Here is a 13,527-nt window from a genome sequence, read left to right on the forward strand (position 1 = left end):
GAGTTGTCTTCCTTTGAAAAAGAAGCATCCACATTGAGAATAAGCTGACCTTGCAGTGGTTTTCTCCATTGATTCAGTCTAGGGGCTATAGTTGGCTTACTAGCAGATCACACAAAATTCAGTGTGAGAGCCCGAATGGCTTGGCTGGAACGGACCGGACTCTGGACCTCCCCCAGCAGCGGCCCTCGCCTTAAGCCGAATGGAAGCTACTCCCGCTGAAGGGAATAGCTCAACTGGACCGGCCCGCTAGTGTGTATGCTTAAAAGAAAAGAAAAGGAGAGAAAAGGGAGTTCCTAGGATTTCGACAAGGTTATAATGGCTCATAGCTAGTGCAGCCTACCATCAGGGCAATGATTCTGTTTTCCACTGTTTCCCCCAATATTTTTCCATTTTTTTCTTTTTTTCTTTTCTTTTCCATCTTTTTTCTTTGTTTTTTTCGGGTTTCTTATTCTTTTTATCATTTTCTGGTTTCTTCTTCTGTTATTGTTTTTGCATTTGTTTATTTTTCTCATTTATTTTTTCTTTTGTTTATTTCATTTTTTTAAGATTTCTTTGTTCTTTTGGTTATTATTCTACATTATTTTTGCATATGTCAACAAAAAAAATTCTAATACATGTCTAACCTTTTGCCAAAACAAATTAAATAATTTTCCTATAAACATTTTTCCGTTTGTCAAATTGAGGAAAATTTGGTCACATGCATTGATGCTCCTCCTATCAATAAGCAGCCTGGTTTGATGATTCGGACTTGGCGTTTTGTCGTTTGATGCGTGCAGGTTATGGAGAGTTAAAGCATTCATGTGACCAGTTTGTTTGTAGAGAAACAAATGGTTTCAGTAGATAGGATATCATTATATTAGAGTGCTGTTAGGAAGAAAGAAAATCTGAAAGAGAGATCATACATATATATATGGTGATATAACATGCAAGCAAAGAGAATAGTTATGGTCTTGCAGTAATCCCTCACCTTGAAGAGCCTCCCGGCTGGTCGCTCAGTCCTGTGAGTTGAAGACTTTTGCATTTGTTGTCCTCCAAATTAATTTGTTGTGATACATAATTGTTCAAACCATGATTTCTTGTTGCGTACTTTCACTGATCAAAGCACTAAGCCCCGGCCCAGGGATCCTCCCCTAGTCTCTCCAGATCCCTCCGAGCGCCAACGAAAACTGGACGGAACCCCGTTGCGCTCTGCGTACCATTCACGATCCGGCTTTCTACTTCTGCCACGCTCACATTCCAGTAACAATAAACACTGACACTCACCACGCCTCCGTCCGATCACGAGCTCATGGCGGCATTCTTCGTCAGCGTGGGCTTGTCGACGCTGGCAGCCGAGGTGGGATCAGTGCGGCCCCGGTCTTCTGGTAGCGTGAGGATGCGTCATTGCGTTCACGCGCACTGGTGCCCAGCAGCAAGCTTGAGGTGCAGTGGCGGATCTAGGGGTGGGGTGGTGGGGGCCATGGCCCCCATATACAATTTGTAGAATATTTTTTACTAGTGCATTCATATGTATATTCAGTACTTTATTAACTATTTGAAATGTGTTTTGACAAAAAAATATTACCCTTTGTAATGTTGCCTCCACGTTGGTCAAATTCTAGATCCGTCACTGTTGAGGTGTGGAGGGACGAGGTTAATAGAGGCGGAGGAAGGTGCTAGGAGGTTCGTGGGGTGGTTCCGAGAGGCGTGACTCTACATTCGCGGCTAGAGAGGGACCACGTTTATCGTCCTCATCTTCAGGCCGAACCTCGACGGCATCCTGCAGGCATATATCGCTCTGGATCAAAAGGATCCTGCTTCTCTTTGCTTAAGGTTAAGTGCACGGTAGTGGTAATCCAGTTGTACGTTTTACACCATCTTGAAATAAGATGCATAGGTGATTTTTCGAGGACTTGGATCAGGGATTTTGAAGAAGAGGTTGTTTATGAAATGCGCCCTGATTAATGTTGTAAGAACCCTACAAAGATTTATTATTATTATGCCCGAATGACACTGGAGGGAAAGATTTGGATGACAAATCAATAAATCGCTAACTTTTAGAGTGAAATAAAATAAATGAATTATAATATACTAATAAACGTTCACAAAGTTATGTGGAAGAGGTACTACCTTCCTAATGTACCTTTTATGAAAAGGAGGATGTACCCCGGCCTCTGCATTTGGGTGATGTATGCAGCCATTGTATTAATTATTCACAAAGCCTTGACAAGGTAATGCATCAGTAAGTCTGAAGCCACCATCTTGGCAACACATGTCGTTACTCCTATCCCCGTGATGAAGGGTGCCGATCGCCGAATGTCCGAGCCTAATACCAAGCAGACATCTCACCAGTACCTAACATGTAATGCCGGATGCCCCTCCAAGCATACCTGGAGTGGGTTACACACCGGTCCGACGCACTTTTAGTGGGCACCACACGCGCACACTGCAAGGGCCATCACCTCCTTCATCCATCAATCCATCCTCAGATCAGATACTAATGCATCGATCTTGCCAGGCCTCTCTGCCATCAACGCCACCACGACGCCAAACAACGTCGTCCTCCAGCACGAGTCCATCGCCACCCATCGGATGTCGAGTCTCCACTGCGCCATGCCGCCGAGATCCCCCACCGTCCATGTGTAGGATGAAGCACCGCTCCACCACCTACCGACGCCCAACCACCAAGGCGTCCACATGTCCGTCCAGCCGATGAATGTCTCCAAAGATGATGCCCCCATGGGGGTGACAGCGAAGACGTCGCCATCATCCGATCCAGGAGGCCCCTTAACGCCTCCAACAAGGGCTACGACGCCCACGGGCGACTCCGTCAATGGTAGCCTCCTCCAGATATGAGGTTTCCTCCAGAAAGAATGGAGCAAGGGATGCCCCCACAATCGCCTCCAACGAGGAAATCACACCCACGGGCGCCGCCGACGATGGTGGCATCCTCACCCACTTCAACAGCCAGGCCACCGCTCCACCTCCACTTTACCCTCCGCTGGGAAGCCACCGCGAGGCAACACCGACCGACCAGATCCCTTTGGATCAACAATGAAGATAACCAAAGGTAGAGGAGGTCACATCGCTTTGTGACTGGCGCCATGGCCACATACACGTTGTCTCGAGGCGCCCGCTCAAGATCCACCGTCACAACCACACCTACAAGCCGCGCCGGATGGACGCCCCGCCACCGCCATCATCCCCCCGCATGGGCTTTGCCCAGCCGGGATCCGGCGTTGGTGGGAGGGGAGGCAGAGGGGAGGGGAGGCGGAGGGGATCGTGAGGCATCAACCTTCCTAATGTACTTAAAAAATAGTTTATGAAATGAAGAGATTGACATTTCTATCTTGTCTCTATTGTATTTTTTGACATACGGGATATATCACTTCTTCATAGCTTTGGGATCAAACTTGTTCTTGTTCCTGGAATCCATGTAAAGATAGATAAGCTCTTGGCGGAGAGAGGTTAGCTGTGTTCTGACCCCGTCACTTCTGGAGTGTTAATTACCATATCCTTGCTTTAGTTCTTGCTATATGCATGATTTGATATGATCGCAAGTAAGAGAAATATCGTGGTATTGCAGAGGAGGAATTCTACTCGTTGATAAACTTCACAAATTTATACCAAATAACATACAATGTAATCACTGGAAGTGTAAATATCGATGACGAATATCTGACCACTGAATTTGTAGATCTCATATCTTGTTACAGTTTTGGAACTGAAAAGAGGTCTACAAATTCTTAATGTTTGTGGTGTTGCAAAAAAAAAAAACTAGATTTTATGATATCATCAGTTATGCAAATTTTACAAGTGTAGCAGTTCATGCCTTTATGATTTTTTCCAGGAAAGAAGGCTAAGTATGCTGGTCACTAATGTATCACCGATTCAGATGCATTAGAGGCTGCAATGGAGGCAGCGGGCAGAATACGACTAAGTATGGAAGCAAAGCTATCTCCTGGACCCCCAATGTTAAATCTTCACGGACATGGTGTTAATGGCAGTTGGCATGAAAAGACTAATGTTGCAAGTGGAAATTTTCTTGGTGCTAAGGTTAGTTTACATGTGTTGCTTCCTTACATCATACCATCATGGTGCATTTGTATTATGGATCACATAAAAGGATTCTATGGAGTTAAGATTTAGGCAATAATTTGTTGGGGGAATTACTGGACCAAGGATATCATTTTTCAGCCAGATCACATGCAATAGAATTGGTGAGACATTGTGCTATGGGGCAGAGGAGGATACTGAGGGGAGGAAGGCTGGGGTAGCAGAGTACGAAAGAGAAGGGCATAAAATTTGGTGGGAACAATTATTAGGCCAATCTGCCATATTTATTTCTCTGATCCATGAGCATGCGCAAAGTCATTTTGAGCGGTTCCGGACGACCTTAAATCTCTCTGTGAGTTTAACCAATCTATGAGTCATTTTGTGGCGCCGCTGCTGTTGGGGCTGGCGGTGACAGACGTGGGGGTCTGCACCCTCAAGGGCCGCTGGCTGCGGGGCTGCAGCCTAGAGCCGAGGCCGGCCATGCTGCTCCAACCGCGCGGCAGGGTCCGGGGGCTGATGCCTCGAGCTCTCAGGCACCGGCGCATGTTGCTCGCCCAAGCGCGCAGCAATCAGAGGAACCGGCACAGCGGCCAAGGCGCCAGCCCTCGGAAGGGGTCGCGGTGCTCTCACTGGACGAGACGGACAAGGGCGTGGTGGATACAACAGAGATGGTCAGATGTTCAATTGTTACGGACAGTGGGGAGACGACGGGTATGATGCATATGGCGAGGGTCTGCACCGTGGATCATCATCCGGTGGCGGCCGTGGGTACAACCGGCACAATGGCGACGGTCCAGGGCACTTTCAGGACCCACCATGTAACTTTGTTGAAGGCGTAGCCGGCCCCAATGATCATTACCGGGGAGGCTATTGGCGGGGCGGGAGAGGGAGACGCCCACCTCCACCGCGACGGCCTCCTCCACCACCACTGGCCGCTGAGGACATGGACCTGGGGGCGGAGTTCGAGCACTCCGCAGATGTGGCAGGAGCCCACACCACATTGCCCGCGGCTGCGGTTGACGCGGTCAAGGCCCTGGAAGCGGTGACCGTTCCGGCGACATCTGGAGTCGCGAAGTCTAGGGATGGTATGTCAGACAAAGGGCCGGACAAGATGGAAGCGGAGAAACTTTCGAAGTGGGCAATAAAGAAGTTGCCTTGCTATAGATGTGGCAAACCGGGTCACTTTGTAGCCGAGTGTACCAATGAGATGTGTGACTATTGTCTCAGATCACAGCATGTGACCGGTGACTGCCCACTCCTTTCCGGTCCTAAACCTGGTGTAAACATTTTTGGCGTGTGTTGCAAGGAGTTGATGTTCTTTGAGACACCATAGGTGGATCCTCTACCGCATGTGGTGGAGAGTTCATTCCCAGCAGTGGTTCGGGTTACTAATGGGCAGTTGACTGAGGCTCATGATTGTGAGGTAGCTACGTGATCTGGTACCAGGTAATTATCAATGGCATCTGAAAAAACTGGAGGGACAGGCTTACAAGGTGGATTTCCCCACTAAGGAGGATCAGATGCATTTTCTTAAGTGGGGCCTCTACAAAGTTCCAAGTACCAATATTATTATTGCTTTTGATGAGTGGAAGCAGGAAGAACCCGAGGGTACACCTTTAGAGAAGGTGTGGGTACGTTTCTTTCGTGCACCACCAAGACTGATGAAACACTTTCTGATTGCTTGGAGTTTGGGTTCTATGATTGGTAAGATAGAAAAGGTGGACATGCCTTTCACTCGGGCACAAGGGGCTGCGAGGTTGCTGGTCAGTGTGGTGAGCGTTGAGTTCATACCAGACGTGGTTAGATGGACACATGCTGGCGTCACATATCTATTAGAGCTTGAGATAGAGAACACCCCGGTTTCCCAGGACGGGGATGAGATTCAGGATATGGACACAACTGAGGGGGGCGGTGCCCCCGGGGATCAGGACAAGGGGTCAGACAATACACCACAGGAGCCAGCCAAGGGGCCTAATGCGCAGCCAGAGAAGGCAGATGGATCTACCCAAGAGGCTCCCCCGTCCACAACTTCGATGACCACTCTTCGCTTTGGTTCGTTTGGAGCGAGGTCGACTCCTAGCCGGTTATGGAGCACCAGAGTCGAGGCGGACGACCCTGCGGAACTTGAGTTACCACCAGTGCTGGTTCCTGCTCGCGAGGTGGCGATGACACTTGAGGTTTCCGATACACAGCAGGTACCACTTGGACTTCGACACACTGACAGTGGTCCAGTCGGGATGGGCTCCACGCCTGGTGGACAAATGGTCACTTACGGACTGACCGGGAGTGAGGGGGGCCATGGGCAGGAGCCTCATTGCGCCAGCCTACTTGCGTCTGTTTCAAGCTCTGTGGGAGGGGCGCCTGGACAGGAGGTCCGAGGTGCTCCTTCTACCCCATGGTCCTAGGCGAGATGGGAGTGAGGTGTGGGTAGGAGCCCAGTGCCATAACTTCTTCGCCGGACCGCGACGTGCAGGATGGATTGGCGCCCCGAGGCGCTGCTGGCGAGGGGGAGGGGGCGGGACTATTGAGCAGGTAGCTCCATGGTCTTCTTCCCCCTTCACCGCTGCGGGCGATCTACAGACAACCACGCCCTACCCTCCTTCACCGACATTAGGGGAAGGGCGCGGGAGTCGGGCGCATACTCCTCGGGAGAGGACGGAGGAGGAGCTTATCGCTTTCGGTGGGATCGCGGATCCGGTGACGGCTGGCAGGCGTGTCAGCAACCGGATCCAGGGACAGCCAGATGCGGACGACCTGCAACTAGCGCGTGCCAAGAGGGTAGCCATGCTTCGTAATGTCAAGGCTACTAGAGGTGCATCTTTTGATAAAAGTTGTTCGATTTTGCACTTCTTAGAGTATGACATAGTGGATAAGGCAAACGACTTAGGAATTTCTTTGGGATCAAATGAAACCGAGGTCGTCAGATCCGTAAACGATCTTTTAGACTTGAAAGCGGAGAGGGCTTCCGAAATTATTTGAAATCTTGCATCTATCAAACCCATGAATGACAATGAAATGAACAATTTAGGAATGGTTGATCTTACAAATATATATAATAATCTTTTGCCTAGTGCGGAGGCCGAGGATGAGGAGGGATCGAAGACTACAGACATGGTAGAGCCTCTCTTGATGGAGGACACAGTCTCTGTTGTCGCCGACCCTACTTTACCGCAGGATGTTGGGGAGAAGCCTAAACGATCCTGGAAGCAGAAAATTTATCCTACTTCGGCAGTACGCAGAAGTGCTCGAGTTAAGCTTAAGAAAAAATTTCATGATGACTTATGAAAGGACTCTTTTGGAATAGCAGAGGTCTAACTGACTTGGCTAAACGAAGGTTCTTAGCGGAAACAACGATAGAACAACACTTAGACTTCATTGCACTTATGGAAACTGGACGAGATAATTTCACCTCACAGTTTCTTCAAACTCTCTCCAGTGGTATCGATTTTGACTGGCACATCTTACCGCCTAGAGGAAGATCCGGAGGGATTTTACTAGGAGCGCGATGTGAGACGCTAGAGGTGCTTAATGTGGTTTAGGGAGACTTTTCGGTTAAATTTAGGGTGCGATGGTTTAGGGAGACTTTTCGGTTAAATTTAGGGTGCGATCAAAATTGGATGGGTTCCGGTGGTCTCTTGTTGCTGTATATGGGGCAGCACAACCTGAATTCAAACCAGACTTTTTGGCCGATTTGGTGTGGATTTGTGGAGATGAAAATCTGCCAATTCTAGTCGACAGTGATTTCAATATCATCAGGAGGAGAGATGAAAAGAACAATGAAAATCTTGATGGACGCTGGTCTATGATGTTTAATATGATTATCGAGAGTCTTAATTTGAGAGAAATTGAACTCACCGGTAGACAATTTACATGGGCCAACTCGTTACCTACTCCGACTTATGAAAAGCTGGATAAGGTACTGGCTAGTGTGGAGTGGGAACAGAAATATCCATTGGTGTCGGTCCATGCAATGCAGAGAGCGATCTCGGATCACACACCACTTCTATTAGACTCGGGTGAGGCTACCCATGTGACAAATAAAAACACCTTCTCTTTCGAACAAAGCTAGTTTGAGCGAGAAGGATTTTTGGAGATCATTGCACGCGAATGGGCTAAGCCGGTTAGTGGAAGGACACATGTTGAGAGATGGAAAAATAAAATTAGACATCTCCGACAGTTTCTGAGAGGGTGGGCCAGGAATGAGAGTGGGATTTACAAACTAGAAAAAGAGTGTCTTACTCAATTGATTGAGGCACTAGACTTAAAGGCTGAAGCCACTCTTCTTTCTGTTAATGAGCAATGAACCAAGTCCGAGGCTGAGCAAGGTTTACGAGCTCTCTTGAGAGAGGAGGAGCTTAAGTGGGCCTTGCGTGCGAAAATGCTTAAGGTTGTCCATGGGGACGACAATACACAATTCTTCCACATGGTTGCAAATGGTAAACATAGGAACAAGAAAATTATACAGCTTGAACAGGACAAGGGGACAATAGTGGGACATGAAAACCTGAAAGCATATATTTCCAATTATTATAAGAAACTCTTTGGACCCTGAATTCAAGTATGGTGTCACTTGATGAATCTGTGATTGATGATATTCCCCAATTACAGGCAGCAGAGAATGATATTCTCTCTGCACCATTTACTAAAAAAAGAGGTTCTTCAGGCAATATCTCAAATGAAGCCGAATAAAGCACCAGGACCAGATGGGTTTCCAGCTGAATTCTATAAGAAATGTTGGCATATCATTAAAGATGATCTTATGCCTATGTTTCACGATTTTTTCAACGACCATTTAGAGTTATTTCATCTTAACTTTGGTACGATGACACTGCTACCTAAGAAAGATGAGGCAGTTCGGATCGAACAATTCCGACCCATTTGCCTGTTGAATGTGACTTTTAAAATTTTCATAAAGGTTGGAACCAATAGATTGACACAAATTGCTCATTCAGTGATCCAACAAAGTCAGACTGCGTTCATGCTGGGGGGACACATACTGGAAGGGGTGGTCGTTCTACATAAAATGCTTCATGAGATCCACTCGAAGAAACTAGATGGGGTTATCTTCAAAGTGGATTTTGAGAAGGCGTATGATAAAGTAAAGTGTCCTTTTCTTCAGCAGGCCATGCACATGAAATGCTTTAGTGAAGCTTGGAGGAACCAAGTGGATGCCCAAGTCCAGAAGGGTAGTGTCGGAATCAAGGTGAACGATGATATCGGTCACTATTTTCTGACACATAAGGGGTTGAGACAAGGGGATTCCATATCTCCTCTCTTGTTCAATATTGTGGCAGATATGTTGGCCGTCATTATTGGCAGGGCCAAGCAGCATGGCCATGTAGAGGGTCTAGTTCCTCATCTAGTTGATGGAGGGGTATCCATTCTGCAGTATGCTGATGACACTATCCTATTCATGAAACATGACATGGCTAAGGCCCATAATATGAAACTTATCTTGTGTCTCTTCGAGCAATTGTCTGGTTTAAAAATTAATTTTCATAAGAGCGAGTTGTTCTGCTTTGGGAAGGCCAAAGACGAGGAACACACTTATAGACAATTGTTCGTATGTGAATTAGGCGCTTTACCTTTTAGTTACTTGGGTATTCCGATCCATCACCGTAAGCTATCCAATAAAGAATGGAAGTGTATTGAAGAGCGAATTGAAAAAAAACTAAGCTGCTGGAAGGGCAAGCTTATGTCATATGGAGGTCGGCTAGTCCTGATTAACTCAGTACTAACTAGTATGCCGATGTTTCTACTTTCGTTCTTTGAAATTCCGAAAGGGGCAAGGAAGAGACTTGATTTCTTTACATCTCGTTTCTTTTGGCAGTCTGATGAGGCCAAGAGGAAATATCATCTCGCGTGATGGGATATCCTTTGCCGACCTAAAGACCAAGGGGGTTCGGTATTGAGAACTTAGAAATTAAGAATAAATGTCTTATGAGCAAATGGTTATACAGGTTAGAGACCGAGCCAGAGGGTATGTGGTCCCAAATCCTGCGCAACAAGTATTTGCACTCGAAAACATTAGCCCAGGTTACCATGAGACCGACTGACTCGCCATTCTGGAAGGGACTTATGCAAACGAAGGACTTGTTCTTTCGTAGAGTCAAATTCTTGATTGGCAATGGGATGTCAATAAGATTTTGGGAAGATACGTGGTTAGGGGAGACGCCCTTGACCGTCCAGTATCCTACCCTCTATAATATTGTGCAACATAAGGAGGATTATGTAGGCACAGTCCTTCAAACTATTCCCTTGAACATTCAGTTTAGACGTGCGTTAGTTGGTGAGAGATGGACCGCCTGGATACACTTGGTTCAGAGATTGACAAAAGTTCAACTCTCCGACCAGCCGGATTCGACACAATGGAAGTAACTAAGAATGGGATGTTTACGGTGAAATCTTTCTATATGGATTTGATTAATTCTGGCCCACTCTCAAGGTCGTTTCACATTTGGAAGGTTAAGGTTCCCTTGCGAATAATTTTTTTATGTGGTTTGTCCACAAGCAAGTGATACTCACAAAGGATAACTTAATCAAAAGGCGTTGGGTAGGAAGTCTGCGGTGTTGTTTTTGTGATCATGAGGAAACAATACAACACTTATTTATTGAATGCCCACTCGCCAAGTTACTTTGGAGAACGATTCATATAGCTTTCAACATTAATCCTCCAGTCGATATTGCGTCATTGTTTGGAAATTGGCTAGCTGGGGTTGAACAGATTACTGCGGCTCGTATTTGGATTGGAATATGTGCGCTATTATGGGCTATATGGAACTGCAGGAATGATATGATTTTTAACAGACAACAAACTTTAACTTTCTTGCAGGTTATCTTCAGAGCTACAGCTTGGATAGGTACGTGGTACTTACTCACTCCTATGGCATCCAGGGAGCCTTTGGTTACTGGGTGCAACCAATGGGAGATGGTAGCTCGGGTTATATTCAACCGGTTCAGATGGCGCTCGCATAACAGGATAGGAGTCTAGGGAGCTTATCCTTCTTATTACCGTATCAGTTCTCTTTGTTAGCATGTATTTTCCCTTTTTTTTATTTTGTTCTACTCCGTTTGCGAGCTGTAAGACTTTTATGACGATACTTTGTGGATTGTTAATAAGATGGTTGCATGCATCATCATGATGCAGAGGCCGGGGGCATGCCTCCATTTCCAAAAAAGGTATCATAATGCATCCACTCAATGAATCTTGAGTGTTCAAGATAAAACTCGATGCCAATTAGTAGCTAGGAACACTGAACAACCACTCTTTACATTGTGATTTTCTGATGGTGTTTTGCTTTATAGAAGTCGATCAACTTTGAGTCCAGCTCTCCTGTCTCATACAAAAGAATGAAACATGTTGCATTTTCTTAAGAAATTATACTCCTGCCATATTCTCTAAAATTTAGAGGTTACCTCTCTTTCATGGAAAGAGGAAAAAAGTAAACTTCAGTCAATGTGTGCAATCATCTGAATGATTTCGTTCTTGGACCATCTTGGACGATTGATTTATTTTCTCTTCCTTTGGCAGAGGTGAGGGGTTGTTGGTGGCATTGATTGTGATTTCACTAGTGAAGTTAAGAAAACTGATGTTTCACGAATAAGAGAGAGGCTTGATAGAGATAGCATAATCATTGTCAGTAATATGGGATCCTCCAGCGCAGGAGAGGTCTTAAATTGCAAGTACTCACTTTACTCCCCTCATAGGATACACCCGAAAATAGTCATGTATCTTTAATCATGGGAAGTCTCTGAAAAGAATAAAAAATGTTAGCAGTTGCACCATTATTACTTGGAGTTACTAATATAGCTTTTGTTTGATTCTTTTTAGTACCTATGAAGTTGCTATGGCATGTGCTTTGATCAAGTACACCTTTTTGTTGACTAATTATCCTTATGTAGTACAACAATCTATAGTAGGATCTCTGCATCTGCACCAGTGCATACTATAATCCATAGATTGTTATGTTCCCTGACATGGGAATGTAACACACACATACACACATTGGTCTTGTTCATTTTCGTTTGTCCTAATTAGATGTTCCTCTTTTTATCATTTCAGGGTGGTGTCCAAAGAGTGCATATCATAGATGGTACTGTTGGTGGATCATTGTTATTAGAATTATTCACAATAGACGGTGTGGGAACAATGACAGCTAGGTATGATCCAACTTGCCCTTTTTCTTATGTTTGCTGTCATGGAACATAGCAGCTTTGATGTGTAAGCCCATCATGATTTCATACATGTGATGTTTCTAGGTGCTCCGTGATCTTTTATGTATTTCCCTGAGATTGACAAAAACTCATTCCCTTCAAATCTGCTAAAAAAACTTGCACACAATTGAAACATATTCATTTCACTTCCATCTCCGCCTTCATTTATTTCTGTTCTCTATTTTTCGGAGGTTGTATGCTTTAATTATGCAATTTTTCTAAAGCACATCTAGATGTGCTCTAAGTATTGCACATGTAAGTCCTATGTCATTGATTTACGCTAATTATGTATCAAAATATATGATACTATAATATTTATTTGTAGTAGATGATTGGTTGATGTTTGACCATGTCATCATGTTCTATTGGAGTATGAAGTGTGATATCATGTCACTGTAACAATTAGAAGTGGTGTATTGTCTTGGAAGTCAAATTTCCTTTTTCCTGCTCCAAGCTCCTGGTTTCACTTGGCTGTGTGAGTTTTCAGACACCAATCGTCAGGGAAAACGCAATACATTATGGATGTATGATCCTTTATCTAAAGAATAATATTTTTCATGTTATATGGAGTAGAAATATCGGAGTGCTTATATCTTTCATAAGAAAAATCTGGGAATTGATGTTTCTCACTTATTCCACATGAATATGTATGAAGGAACAAGAATGGCTAGAGAGGAAGCTCTTCCTGGTATTGAAAAAATCATTCGTCCCCTTGAAGAATCTGGTGTTGTGGCGCGACGAACAGATAAAGATGTTATTATTTAGTATTGTGAACCTTGAGCAGTTGAAACATTAAATAAATATCTTTTTCAGTAAAGATGTCTCAGTTTCACTCGACCCTTTATGCTACCGATTAGGATTTTTGTTTTACATTAGCTTGTGGAAGCACTGGCTTCGTTTGCTGTTGTGGAGAGAGACCAATTAATCATAGCATATGTGTTGCTCTCTTTCTTTTTCCGGAGGAGAAATCCGGTGAATTTGCAGCTCTTGCTGTATCTGAAGAGTGTCGAGGACAAGGTCAAGGAGACAACTAACTTGGTATGTCTGCAAGTTAGCATATTACTTGTGATGAGCATATTATTTTGTTCAGACATTGTTTTTGAAGGATCTCTTTTGACAATTAGGCAGCGGTGTTTTACATGGCATGTTCTATAATCAGAAGCTAGTCAATGTTGATATGATAGTTGGAACTGCTATATTTGCTAATTTTTAAGAGCGTGGTCTTTATGTATTGAGGCAAAACCACATACTTTGCTTCACCAAGATGCTAGATAGGTA

At 45.0% G+C, this 13,527-nt stretch overlaps 1 pseudogene; it reads left to right on the top strand.

The window, feature by feature from the left end:
• Positions 1–1,288: 1,288 nt before the first annotated feature.
• LOC119279616 lies at positions 1,289–13,283 on the top strand (annotated as a pseudogene).
• The last annotated feature ends 244 nt before the right edge of the window (positions 13,284–13,527 follow it).

Source organism: Triticum dicoccoides, chromosome 3B (genome assembly GCF_002162155.2).
Source record: "Triticum dicoccoides isolate Atlit2015 ecotype Zavitan chromosome 3B, WEW_v2.0, whole genome shotgun sequence".
NCBI lineage: Eukaryota > Viridiplantae > Streptophyta > Magnoliopsida > Poales > Poaceae > Triticum > Triticum dicoccoides.